The following is a 12,531-nucleotide window of genomic DNA, read 5'->3' on the forward strand; positions in this document are numbered from 1 at the left end:
TCCCTAATGAGCCAAAGCATTTGGAGAAAAGTACACAGGTTTTCAAACAATGCCATGGTCATGCTTACGTAAACAGGAACTGGAATAGAAAGAGAAACAATGTTTCAGATCACTGACCTTTTATCAGTTCTGAAATATTTACTGTTCTCCAAAACAGAAGTGCTTTTCCAGTGAGGCTGGAGGAACTCAGCAGTTTAGGCGTCATCCATAGAAAGAGAGCGACAATGTTTTGGGTCAGGACCAATCAACATGCATTTCCAGCAAATGGAATGACTTATTCCATATTTTCAAGATGCGCTGACTTTTGACATCAATAAGATAGATAGAGTGCAGAGAAGGTTTACTCGGATGTTGCCAGAACTTGAGGAAGTGAGTTACAGGGAAAGGTTAAACAGATTCAGACTTTATTCTCTGGAGAGTGTAGAAGAATAAGGGGAGATTTGATAGAGGGATATGAAATTGAGTATAGACACAGAATAAATGCAACTAGGTTTTTTTCCATTGAGGTTAGATGAGATACAAACCAGAGGGCATGGGTGAAGGTGTGCAAGGTGAAATGTTTCAGGGCAACTTCTTCAGAGAGTGAAGGAGTGTGCAACAAGCTGCCAGCCGGAGTGGTGAATGTGGGCTCAATTTTAACATTCAAGAAAAATTTAGACAGGTACATGTATAGGAGGGGGAGGAACTGGGTGCAGGTCAGTGGAACTAGGCAGAATAATCGTTTGGCACAAACTAAAAGGATCTAAGGGCCCATTTTTTCTGTGCTGAAATGTTTGATGATTATCTGGTCAAAATCCAGCTCCAGTTGACAAAGAGTACACGGCACAAGACCAGATCATAGAATAAACAACAATAGAGCACAGAAACCAACCCTTCAATCCACAATGTCTGTGTTGGTCATGATTGGTGATTTAATTTCATCTGCCTGCAGATCTCCTCACTTCACCCTGTTCATTTGTCTGTTTAATTGTTTTCTAAATATTACTATGTATCTGCTTTCATCACCCCCTGATTGCACATCCTAAGTACTCATCATTGTAAAAACTTGCCTCTTGAATCTCCATTAAACCACCCCTCCCCCACACCTTTCAACAAAATCCTCAAATATTGGACATTTTGACCCTGGGTAGACCATCTATGCCTCATATAATTTTACATATATTTTGTCAATCATGTCACCCTGCAATCTCTGTGCTTGAGAGCCTGTCCTCTTATTTACTCTCCAATCCAAGCAACATTTTGTTGAACTGCCTTTGTATCCTCACCAAAGCCTCTGTTATCTTACTGCAGTGCAGCAATCAGAACTGCACAACCTTGCCACCCTTACTATTTGATACATCCTACCATGGCTCTGAAAAGTCCTGAGGAGGCTAAGGTACTGACCTGTTTTCTTCACAATGCCGTTAGTGTGTTGGATCCAGGAAAGATCCTCCGAGATAGTGACTCCCAAGAACTTAATTTGCTCACCCTCTCCACCTCTGAACCCCAATGATCTCTGGATCATATACCACTGGCTTTCACTTCCTGAAGTCAACAATCAGCTCCTTAGTTTTGGTGACATTGAATGCGAGGCTGTTGTTGGTGCACCATTCAGCCAAGTTTTCAATCTCCATCCTGTTCGCTGACTCATTCCCTTCCTTTAAGAAACCCACTACCATGGTACCATCAACAAATTTCTAGATGGTGTTATTTTTGTACCAAGCCACACAGTTGTAGGTGTAAAATGAGTAGAACAGTCACAAGGAATGCAGTCCTGTGTTGCTCCAGTACTAATGAAGATTGTGGAGGAGATGTTCTGACTGAGGTCTGGAGGTGAGAAAATCCATGATCCAATTACACAGTGGGGTGTTCAGTTCCCCCTTGTTTGGAGCTTGGTCATCAGTTTTGAGGAGATGGTAGCGTTAAATGCCAAAACGTAGTTGATAAAGAGCATCCTGAAGTATGCATCTTTACTGTCCACGTATTCCATGACTTTGCGTAGAGCCAATGAGATGGCATCCACCATAGACCTGATATGTTAGGCAAACTGGAATGTATCCATGTCACTGCTCAGACAGGAGCCAATATGTTTCAACACCAGTCTTTCAAAACATTTCATCGCTGTTGATGCAAGTGCTACTGGTCGATAGTTATCAAGGCAGGTCACTACACAATTCTTGGGCACCAGTATGATTGATGCCCATTTGAAACAGTTGGGTACGACACCCTGCTGGAGTGAAATGTTGAAAACATCCTAGAAATACATTTAAGTTGATCTCAGATTTTTAATACATGGCCAGGTGCTCCCCATAGGCCAGATGTTTTCATTGGATTCACTCTCCTGAAGGCAGCACGCACGTCATCCTCATATGGAGAGGATGGAATCATCAGGGGGCATGGGGATGAGAAGGGGTGGATCTTCACTGTTACCATCATCAAATCAGGCTTAGAAAGCATTGAGTTCCTCTGGGAGTGAAGCTTTGCCATCTGATTTTGCAGCAGGTTATGGCATTTAGTCCCTGCCACAATGTTGGGTGTCCCTTGTTGTTTCCATTTTTATCTGGAATCTCCACTTCACCGAGGAGATAGCTTTTCGCAGGTCATACCTGCTCTTTTGGTATTGATCTGGATCTCTGGACTTAAATGACTGATCTGGCCCTCAGCAGGTTCCGTCCAGATTTCATTGCTCATCCAGAGCTTCTGTTTGGCGAAAACCCTAAATGATTTGGTGGGGACACATTAATCCACAGCTGTTTTGATCAAGTCTGTGACAACCCTGAGTCCTCGAACACCACCCAATCTGCTGACTGGAGGAAGTCCTGTAACCATTCTTTAGCCTCCTGTGACCATCTTCTAGATGTCCTGATTTCTGGAGCCTCTCTTTATAGGCTCTGTCTGTATGAAGGTAGAAAGAGCACAGCCAGCTGATTGGACTTGCCAAACTACAGCTTCAGAGAGAATGGTAGGCCTTCCTTATCTTCATGTAGCAATGATAAAGTGTGCTGAAGCATTTTAAAATCTTTTAAAGTCCATATGGACATCCATTGCCTACCCTCAAGCATCATCTTTGACACCTCAAAAACTCATGACAAGACCTGCCCTGTGCAAAGCCATGCTAATTATCCCTAACAAGTGTGTATTTTTCCCAAATGTGATTACAGTAAATCTTACCTCAAGAAACTGCTGCAATAATTTCCCTATCACTTGTGCAAATTAATAGCCTTTAATTTCCTTGTTTATCCCTCTGTCCTATTCACTAATTATCTGGGACTTCATCTGTAGCCAGAAAAAGATCTTTTTCAAGGCCCCAGCAATCTCCTCTCTTGCTGCTCTCAAGAACGTGGGACAGATCTCGCATGTTAAAAAGTCTGACGACTACTTCATTTTTTTATAATTCTTTATTTATCGCATTATGAACCATATCAACCAATATATTTACAGATGCATCTCTTTAAATATTCAGTGACATTTTCTCTTTTTTCCCCATCCTTCCCTTCCCCTTCCCACCCTCCTCCAAAAACATTAAATATTGAACATATAATACAATATCTTTATACAAAAGGAATACAAACAAAAAAGATGTATCATCTACTTATACACATTGAATCTGATCGTGTTTATCTTCTTATCATTTTAGTTGGTGGTGGTCCAAGGCCTGCTCTTTCTGTTATGTTCATATATGGTTCCCAGGTTTTTTCAAACATTGTAATTTTGTCTTTTAAATTATATGTGATTTTTTTCCAATGGGATACACTTAAACTTGGTTATATATTCCATTAATGTTTATAGTCATATAGTCCAACGTGGCCATCTTATATCTTTATTTTCACTTCTTTTCTGCCTCTTCACCACCTCCATCCCCTTTTTTTCCATTACTGTTTTTGGTTATCCTTTTTAATCTCAATATATGACAACCACTACCTCCTCCTTGATGTCGACATGCAGCAGTTCAAATTTTAGCACACTGAATCAAAGATTTAGTGTATAGCAAAGAAAGAGATGAATGCTGTAGTAAACAGTTCCCTCAACGCCCATGACCAGTGTCATGCAATGAAAAATAATTAAGAACATCAGATTCAAACAATTAAAGTTTCTGGGAAATGCAAAACGAAAACAGAAAATTGAGAGCACACACCAGGTTAGCCCAATATTACCTGGAGAGAAATTAAATCAATCTTTGGATCAAAGTCATACCATTAGAACGACAAGCATGAAGATGCATCCAAAACAAAACAGAATACATTACCCTTGTTTAAGAGTGAAACAGACAAGTTTGTTTATGATTTTGTTGGAATGTACCTAGAGCACAAGGCTGAGTTTTGGTCCTTCAAGGTGACAGGTGTCTGTGAGACTTTTCATTCTTCCCTAAAGTTGACCCAATTTTATTTTAAAAATCTTCACCCCTCACAGGTTACTCTTGTCATTGACAATGATGTGAGTGAAGTGCAAAATACCAGTTGGTTTTGTTGTGCCTACCATGACCTTGGTTGTGCTATCAACCTTGAAGGTTGCACCCTAGAAATTCCTGAGTCAACTACCAAGTAATGTACAATTAGAAGCACAGGAAACTTTCACACAGGAAATTCAGCTCCACAACTTCTCACATTAATGAAAAGGACAAATCAAAATGGACTTTTAAAGATACGCATCATAAAAGGGAGAGAGGACACAATAACCTACTGCAATGACATTGCCTAAAATACCGTTGACATGGTAACTTCATTTCCAGGCAAGTTAATAGTGTTAGAAAGAACTTGCATAACATTACAATGGTGAGCAAGGATTTAAATGTACTGAAATTCTATTGTGCCTTTATTGGGAACAAAACTCAGTAGGCCTTTTCACTCCTCAGTGTAAAATGGAGATTCTTGGGAAATTTTCCCAAGAACCCTCCCGTGAACCTGTGTTGTGAAAAGGCCGGCCTGGGAATTTTAAATGGGTCAGCGGCCATACCTTATAGATAGGGCTGCGGCCCTGGGAAATTTTCACAGACGACCCATTTCCTGCTGTGTGAAAAGGAAAATGACCAAGCAGGGAAAGCCTTGTGATGCCAGCGCTTATGTGCTGCAACACCGAGGTGATGAAAATTAAAAGATACCTACCTCCTGAAACAACAAGTGGCTGGGGGAGGAGTCACGTGATGGAGTAGTGGCCGGACGGTGAACTCCAGCCCTCTCCAGAAAAGTCGGAAAAAATAAAGGAAAACACAAAGGCACAAAAATAAAAATTAAAGTAAAGTGAGTATAAAGGTGGAAAGAAGATGGCGACGAAAAAAGAAAAATCGAAACCAACGGTAAGAAGAGAGGAAGACAACGGAAGAAGAAGGAGAAGGCCTTACCTGTTCGAAGAGGCCCGCGGTGGAGAGAGAAACCCTCTCCCTCAGGTCAGTAGAAAGTGGACTACAAAAATGGCTCGCTGAGCCGAGTAAAAGTGCGCAACCGCGCATGCAAAAAAACACACCGACGGGAGGGGTGACCAGCTGGGGAGTCGATCTCCACAGCCGGCAATGACAACTGCAGAACAGCAGCAGCAAGAGGAGAACACAGAAGACAACGAAAACAAGAAAGAAGAGAAGAAAAGGACAACAAAGAAACAACAGATGGCCAACCCAGAGGAAGAAGAAGAGGAAGAGTACAGTGAAATAGAAGAAGGGAAAGGCAAAATAAAGGATATACTTTCTCTTAAAGAATACATGGAGTCATTTAAAGAATGGCAAGCACAAGAATTTAATGATTTAAGAAGAAGAATAAACAATACAGAAGAGAAAGTGAATAAAATAGATATGACCTTATCAGAAATGGGAAAAAGAATGGACAAGGTGGAAGAACGAGAGGCAGCAGTAGAAATGGAGGTAGAGGACTTAAAAAAGAAATTAGAGGAATCTAATAAAAAAGTTAAAGAGACACAAGAGCTGTTAGCTCAGAAAATAGATATAATGGAAAATTATAACAGAAGAAATAACATAAAGATAGTGGGTCTTAAGGAAGATGAAGAAGGCAAGAATATGAGAGAGTTTATAAAAGATTGGATCCCCAGGATCCTAGGATGTCCAGAACTACAGCAAGAAATGGAAATAGAAAGGGCACATAGAGCATTGGCCTTTAAACCACAACCACAACAAAAGCCAAGATCTATTTTAGTAAAATTCCTAAGATATACTACAAGAGAAAAGGTACTGGAGAAAACAATGGAGAAAGTAAGAGAGGACAACAAGCCACTGGAGTACAAAGGGCGAAAAATCTTCATTTATCCAGATATAAGTTTTGAACTCCTGAAGAAGAGAAAGTTCAATACAGCAAAGGCGATTTTATGGAAGAAAGTGTATAAATTTATACTAAAGCATCCAGAGGTATTGAAAATATTTATTCCAGGACAGCAAAACAGACTATTCTCAGATCCAGAGGAAGCACGAAAATTTGCAGAACAATTACAAAATAGACTGAGAGATGAAGACGTGTAACAAGAGTACAAAAGACTGCGAACTAAAAAGACACATAAGTTTTGAACTCCTGAAGAAGAGGAAGGAGTTCAATACAGCGAAAACGATCTTATGGAAAAAAACTATTCTCGGATCCAAAGGAAGCAAGGAAATTTGCAGAACAACTACAAAACAAGCAGAGAGATGAAGACATGTAATAAGAGTAAAAATGACCACGATTTATATGTATGTGGGTAAAGAGGTATATGTGTGTATATGTATAGTGTATAGTGATACATGAATGTATCCGTATTTAGAGGAAAATATAGAGAGTATAGACAAGAATTAATAAGGGAAGGAAATGGAATAGAGGGAATAAGGAGGGAATTAAAAGAGTGACCTTTGTTACATATGAAAAGTGAAATCTTTTCTGGGGGGGGCTGGGTGGGGAGGAGTTACGGTCATTGCAAAATCATCTGACGCTTGCGAGTGAATTCGCAAATCCAAATGGAGAGGGGAGATGTGGTTGTCCGACAAGGGATAAAGGACAACTCAGGAGGGGAAGGGGAGATTGGGGCTAAAGAAGTTTTAAATAGGAGAATAAGGAAAATGTTTGATGTTTTAGGAATGTTGTCTTATAAAGGGTTCAAAACAAGAAAACAGAAATGGATAAGAAGGAAAGGTAATGATGGAGAAACGGAAAGGGAAGATAAACAAAGTATAAAATGGCTACGTTGAACTATATGACTTTAAATATTAATGGAATACATATCCAAATTAAAAGGAAGAAACTGCTAAATTTACTGAAAAAAGAAAAAATTGATATAGCATTTGTACAAGAAACACATTTAACTGAATTGGAGCACAAGAAATTAAAGAGAGATTGGGTAGGACACGTAACAGCAGCATCGTATAATTCAAAAGCAAGAGGGGAAGCTATATTAATTAGTAAAATTAATTAGTAATTAATTAATTAGTAATTAAAAGAGGAAATAATAGATCCAGCAGGGAGATATGTAATGATAAAATGTCAGATATAGTCGGAGTTTTGGAATCTACTCAATGTATATTCACCTAACGAAGAAGATCAAAAGTTTATGCAAGATATCTTTTTGAAGATAGCAGATACGCAAGGGAACATATTAATAGGAGGGGATTTCAACCTGAATTTGGATTCAAATATGGACAAAACTGGGAAAAAAATTAACAGAAAGAACAAAGTAACCAAATTTATAATTAAATCGATGGAAGAAATGCAACTTTTGGATATATGGAGGAAACAACACCCAAAGGAAAAGGAATATTCATATTACTCGGCTAGACATACAACATACTCAAGAATAGACCTATTTTTGTTATCAGCTCGTATGCAAGATAGAGTAAGAAAAACAGAATATAAAGCTAGAATACTATCGGACCATTGACCCTTAATATTGACAATAAAGTTGGAGGACATCCCTCCAAGAATGTATAGATGGAGATTAAACCCCATGTTACTCAAAAGGCAGGATTTTAGAGAATTTATTGAAAGACAAATTAAAATGTATTTTGAAATAAATACGAAATCAGTGAAAGATAAGTTTATACTATGGGATGCAATGAAAGCATTCATTAGAGGGCAAATAATAAGTTATGTAACCAAGATGAAAAAGGACTATAATCAGGAAACAGAGCAGTTGGAAAGGGAAATAGCAAATATAGAAAAAGAATTAGCAATGAAGGAAGATACAACTAAAAGAAGAGAATTGGCGGATAAAAAAATAAAATATGAAACACTACAAACATATGAGATGGAGAAGAACATAATGAAGACAAAACAGAAATATTATGAACTAGTTGAAAAAATGCACAAAATCCTAGCATGGCAGCTTAAGACAGAACAAGCTAAGAAAATGGTATTGGCATCAAGGAAAAAAGACAAACAAATTACATATAATCCAAAAGAAATTAAGGAAAACTTTAGAGAATTCTATGAACAATTATACCGAACTGAAAACGAAGGGAAAGAAGGGAAAATAGATGAATTTCTAACTAAAATTGAACTACCAAAACTACAAATAGAGGAACAAAATAAATTAACAGAGCCATTTGGAATAGTAGAAATACAAGAGATAATAAAAAAATTACCAAATAATAAGACACCAGGAGAGGATGGATTCCCAATAGAATTCTATACAACATTTAAAGACTTATTAATTCCACCCCTCATGGAAGTAATCAACCAGATTGATAAAACACAAAGCTTACCAGATTCATGTAAAACAGCAATAATTACAGTAATACTAAAGCAAGGGAAAGATCCACTCACACCAGCGTCATATAGACCAATATCTTTACTTAACACAGATTATAAGATAATAGCTAAACTATTAGCAAACAGATTAGCAGAGTATGTACTGAAAATGGTAAGTCTAGACCAAACTGGATTTGTCAAAAAAAGACGCACAACAGACAATATTTGTAAATTTATTAACTTAATTCATGCAGTAGAAGGGAATAAAGCGCCAACAGTAGCAGTTGCTTTAGATGCAGAGAAGGCCTTTGACAGAGTAGAATGGAATTATTTGTTCAAAGTATTGCAAAAATTCAGTTTACTGGAGAAGTATATTAATTGGATTAAAGCATTATATAAGGGACCATTAGCGAAAGTGACAGTAAATGGACATGTATCAAAGCAATTTAACTTTAGCAGGTCAACACGGCAGGGATGCCCACTATCACCTTTATTGTTCGCGTTAGCTATAGAACCACTAGCAGAATTGATAAGAACAGAAAATAATATAAAAGGGATAAAAATAAAAGACAAGGAATATAAAATCAGTTTATTTGCGGATGATGTTATAGTATACTTAACAGAACCAGAACTATCAATAAAAGAATTATATAAGAAATTGAAGGAATATGGAGAAGTGTCGGCTTACAAGATCAATGTAAATAAAAGTGAAGCAATGCCTATGAATAATGCGGATTTCTCAAAATTTAAGAAGGAATCACCATTTAGATGGCAAATGCAAGCAATAAGATACCTAGGTGTACAAATAAATAAAAATCTCGGCCAACTATATAAACTCAATTATTATCCACTAATGAAAAAATTACAGGACGCTTTAGAGCATTGGAAAGATTTACCACTAACACTAATAGGAAGGATAAACTGTATTAAAATGAACATTTTTCCAAGGATATTATACCTATTTCAGGCATTGCCAATACAACTGACAGAAATTCTTCAAGGAGTTAAAGAAAATAATAAGGAAATTTTTATGGAAAGGGGGGAAACCGAGGATAGCACTAGATAAATTAACAGAATGGTATAAACGAGGAGGCTTACAACTGCCAAACTCAAAAATTATTATAGAGCCGCACAATTAAGATACCTATCAGATTTTTATCAAACAAGGGAAAAGCCAGATTGGACCAGATTAGAATTAGATAAAATAGGGGAAAAGATACCTGAACACATATTATATAAATGGGATGAAAAATTGGTACAACATCATCTACTCAATATTTGGAAGAAGATTCATGTAGAAAGAAATAAAACAAATTATCAATTACCAAAACTAATATTGACGCAAAACAAGTTACTCCCTTTTACAATAGATAACCTTTCCTTTAGAGAATGGGAGAAAAAAGGGATTAAAAGAATAGAAAATTGTTTTTCAGGAAATAGATTATTATCCTTTGAACAAATGAAAGATAAATACAATATAACTCAAGATACAGCGCTGGCATATTACCAATTGAGATCCTACTTGAAGGATAAATTAGGAAGCAGTTTGAGTTTGCCAGAGGGAAGTAACTTTGAATATGTGATTACAGATACAATGATAATCAAAAGATTTATAACAAATATGTATATTAAACTGCAAGAAAAGGAGAATGAGGAAACAAATGGTAAAACTAAACAAAAATGGGAACAAGATTTAAATATAAAGATAAAAAAGGAAACATGGGAGAAGTTATGCTCTGGAACGATGAGAAATACAATAAATACGAGGTTACGTATGATACAATATAACTGGATACACAGGTTATACATTACACCTCAAAAGTTAAATAAATGGGACCCAACAGTATCTGATAGATGTTTTCGATGTAAAAAAGAAATGGGAACAACAGTTCATGCAATCTGGACATGTGAGAAAGTAGAAAAATTTTGGGAAGATCTAAATCAGATATTAAATAAAATAACAGAAAACAATATACCAAAGAATCCAGAGATCTTCCTCCTAAGTAACATAAAAAACAAAGAATTTGGAATTGATTTGGAGGATGCACAAAAAAGATTTGTTAAGATAGCTCTAGCCGTAGCAAAAAAATGTATTATGTCAACCTGGAAATTGGAAGATAATTTGAAAATACAACAATGGTATATAGAAATGAATAAATGTATTCCATTAGAAAAAATAACATATAGTTTAAGAAATAATATTGAAATATTCAAACAAATATGGGAGCCTTACATGAAACACAATAGCGAAAACCTACCGGGGATAATCACTACCTAAGTTAACGGAAGGAAAAGGAAATGTAAAGAATGGACTCAGTGGAATTTCTTGTGTATTTTTATTGAATGACAACATTGTTTGACTGGTTTAATGTATCCTAGATTTTGTACTTTAAATGGACGGGAGGGTGGAGGTAGGGAGGGTGGGATGGGAGGAGGGAGAGGAAATGGCACTGTATATGTGTGAAAAGGAAAAAGTGTGTATCATGGTTAATGTGATTTATGGTGTGAAAAATAAAAAATTGAAAAAAAAACAAGTGGCTTTGGCACATCCTGACGGCAGCACAATGTGGGATGAATGGCCGTCCTTGTTAACCATAATCCCTCGTGCAGGTGGATTTCCCAGAGCGGTTCCAGCTGTGTGAGGAATTATGGGAAACAAAGTTGGCCATTCATCCAGCATTGTGCCACTGTCACGATGAGGCAAAGCACGGTGATTGGGGGGGGGGGGGGGGGAGGAACTAGCAAGCAGGTGAGCGACTAATAGACAGACCAGGGGTGCTCTTACTCCTGTGAGAGTGTAACACATCATCAGTTGGGGGTGGGACCCAAATTGCTGAGGTCAAATTCCAGGAATTTGGTCCGCATTGTGAAAGAACCAGGAGATCCTGAATTCCTGGGAATTTCACTGGAACAAAGTAGGGTCACTGCTCATCTGTGGTGTGAAAACAGCTATTAATTCTTGTCCAGATGAATTAAACTGGTCTCTTTCCAAATTTCAAGAATACCAATTTCAAGTAATAGTGGATGTATTCTACATGTGCCCAATGTGAACAGCAATCCCTGGAGACCTGAGAATTTTCAAAAGAGATTACTCCTGTAAAAAGCAAAACACTGAGCAATAGATTTCAAATTGTTTTCTCATTAATTACAGACAGCCTTCATCTTTAGACTCTTAAATTTACTATTTTTCTTAGATTCAGCAGACAGAATTAGAGTCAACAGGGCACGAAAATTCATCTCAGCCATAGTAATTTTGAAGAGGCTCCTGTTGAAAGGTATATACTTATGGAATGCAAGATGGATTTTAAAAAAACAAAACAAAATGACTGATCAGAATATTGACAAATATTTGCAAACAGGGTACAAAATCCCAGAAGTGCTTGGAAAGGAATTCTGTCACTTTTGCTCATACCACCATCTCTTGTGCACATTTTGAATTAATTTTATGCAACAACTATAAAATGCAAAACAATAATCAAAACAACTCTGACACTGTTAACACATTATCATCATTATTTCAAATCTGATCAGGTTACCAGTCAAAGTGGACTAGTCGACAGAATAAAAATCCTCACATTGGGTCCAAGTTGTCACTCTTACTCAGTCACATGGTCATCTGATTATATTGATATTAAAGAAAATCTCTGAGATTGATTTTCTTTCTGCACATAGTAAATGGAACAGAGCTTTTTGTCTGCTATGAACTGAATTGAAAATGGAGAAGACGTTCAACCCTGGTTTTCCCTTCGTGTACCAACACATTTAAATCCCATTTATTTAAAATTAGAATCAAAGCTCTTGGTTACATTAAAAATATTCCCATACTTTGCTTATCCACAATTTAATGCTGACATTTTCCCTCTCTCCCGGGTTCATCATACCACAGGCAACCTGGCTTATG

The 12,531-nt window shown here is 37.2% G+C and overlaps 1 protein-coding gene across 7 annotated transcripts in view; it reads right to left on the bottom strand.

Moving 5' to 3' along the window:
* Window positions 1-12,531, bottom strand: part of LOC138758565 (KN motif and ankyrin repeat domain-containing protein 1-like) — a 326,554-nt gene that overhangs the window by 128,599 nt on the left and 185,424 nt on the right. The gene's annotated exons all lie outside the window — the stretch shown is intronic.

Source organism: Narcine bancroftii, chromosome 1, assembly GCF_036971445.1.
Source record: "Narcine bancroftii isolate sNarBan1 chromosome 1, sNarBan1.hap1, whole genome shotgun sequence".
Classification (NCBI taxonomy): Eukaryota; Metazoa; Chordata; class Chondrichthyes; order Torpediniformes; family Narcinidae; genus Narcine; species Narcine bancroftii.